This window comes from Gossypium arboreum, chromosome 4 (genome assembly GCF_025698485.1).
Source record: "Gossypium arboreum isolate Shixiya-1 chromosome 4, ASM2569848v2, whole genome shotgun sequence".
Lineage (NCBI taxonomy): Eukaryota > Viridiplantae > Streptophyta > Magnoliopsida > Malvales > Malvaceae > Gossypium > Gossypium arboreum.
Window position 1 is genome coordinate 88,343,244 of NC_069073.1, and position 2,162 is coordinate 88,345,405.

The window sequence follows — 2,162 nt, forward strand, 5'->3', positions numbered from 1 at the left end:
CTATATCCGGTTAAATCCCGAAGGTACGTGATTCAGAAATGAGCAATCTTGCTGTAAAAATTTCAGTTAATACGCTTGCAAAAATTCCAGCAATGAGGTATGTTAGTATGTGCTGAATGAATTAAATGTTCAGGTGTGTGGAAGTTGAATTTTCTGTTGGAAATAAGTTAAGTTGAATATTGAGATACGATGGAGTTATAAAGGATATTTATTGGGATGTTTGAGTATATTTATACTTTCGTTAGAGTTACTGACTTATACATGAATGAAAATGTGGGTTACAAATATGTGGGTTGATGATGTGAATTATACATGTTAATATGTGCATAATATGTGTTTGAAATGCATTTGTGAATTAAATTAAGTGATTATTGCTTATGAAATCAAGAAAATGAGATATATGTGCATACTTGTAGAAATGCTCATATGAATATAATTCAATAAGAGGACGTTATCCTAAACTATGCATCGGTAGAAATTTTCGAGGACGAAAATCCCTAAAGGGAGGAAGAGTTGTGACACCCCTAATTTGACCCTAGTCGAAAAGTGGTTTCGGGACCACAAAATCGAGTCATAAAAATAATTAGCCGTCATATTTTATGACTATTATATGTGAATACGAATGTGTGAAAGTTTTAAGCTTTGATTTAGTAAATTGCATGTGAATTTAGTCAATAGGACTTATGTGCGACACTTTTGAAATGTGATACGTCAAAATATAAGGATCTATTAGTGCATGAAATAAAAAGGGGGGACTTGCATGTCAATTTCCCCCCTAATTTGGTAGCGACGACCATGAGCATGAGAGGGACAAAATGTTATGGGGTGAAACATGTTGGAAACATATTGTGTTAGTGTGTTAGGGAGAAAGAATAAAATAAAGGGTTAGTAATAAAGAAATGAAAAGGGAGGGTGATGAGAAAAAAAAAAAGGTTGTCTCATCCATGTTTCCCCCATTCTGTGACTTGAGAAGCAAAAGAAAAGAAGAAATCGGTTCTTCTTAGCTGAAATGAAAAGAAGAAGAAAGGAATGAAGCTAGAAAGGAGAGGGCAGCTGCATGTAGTGGAAAACCATGGAATTTGTTTGCTTAGAAGTTAAAATTTTCAAGTAGAAGGGTAACTTTTCTAAACTCTCCCTTGCCCATAGCTTTTCGTTGACAAATTCTGGTTGCATTGTTGATTTGAGCTTGACGAATATGTGGGAGAAGAGAAGATTCTCTTTTCTAGTTGCAAATGTTGCATGTCTAGTAGATGAAGAGTTTCTCACTTGTGTTAAAAGAATCTAGTGAATGCTTGTGTTGTTATAATCTATTTTTGTAACTTTGGGGTTGATTGTATTTAGCTAACAAGGTAGGAGAAGGTGGTAGTAGACAAGGGAAAGAGCAAATTGAATAGGTGGAATCGGTGTTGGGAACCTTGGTGAGTTTTCCTTGAACTTTTATTTTCTTGTGTTTGATAATTGTTGAAACCGTTAAATTGCTGTCCGAATTTTACCTTGTTGGTATCGTTAATTGCTGCCCTGTTCATGCTGTCTAAATGTTGTACTATTAATGCTGTCCGAATCAGCCTCCGAATGTGATATATTACAGCAATTAAGCCAAGTGTTGCGGGTCCTCTTAGGCTGCCCACAACGCAACCTTTCAATACTAATGTTACCATGAATTAACCTTCAATTGATGGTGTAGTGTATGATCTCATAACTCGGTTTGGTATTGAGATAAAGATTAAATGATATGTGATTGTTAAGTGAATAATATTAGTTAAGTACTTAAGCAAATCTATTGTTTTACTTAAGCTTAAGAGCAAAGAGGATCAAAGTCGGATAGGGGAAAAGAGAGTAAACGAATAGCCGTGGACATCTAATCGTCGACCACTCCCGAGGTAAGTTTTAAGTATTAAATGTTGAGTAAATTCAATCATATTAGGACATAATGAGTTGATTTAATAAGATATGATGTGGCCATGATATGTCTTAAACTCAAGTGGTAAGTTCATAAGTGTTTGGACTTGGAAATTTAAGAGCAAAATGTAATAGTTTGCTTGGGACAGCAGCAGTAACGTGATTTTAGAAAATCACTATAAATTGTTTGTATGGAATTATAGGCTGAATAAAATATGTAATCAAATCTTAGTTGGTCTAATTTCCTATAAAAGAGACCGTGG

The 2,162-nt window shown here is 34.6% G+C and overlaps 1 long non-coding RNA gene across 1 annotated transcript; it reads left to right on the top strand.

Moving 5' to 3' along the window:
• The first annotated feature begins 966 nt into the window (after positions 1–966).
• LOC128291524 (uncharacterized) lies at positions 967–1,887 on the top strand. Its single transcript, XR_008281361.1, has 3 exons — positions 967–1,115; positions 1,342–1,418; positions 1,795–1,887. It is a non-coding gene; the product is annotated as an uncharacterized LOC128291524 (long non-coding RNA).
• The last annotated feature ends 275 nt before the right edge of the window (positions 1,888–2,162 follow it).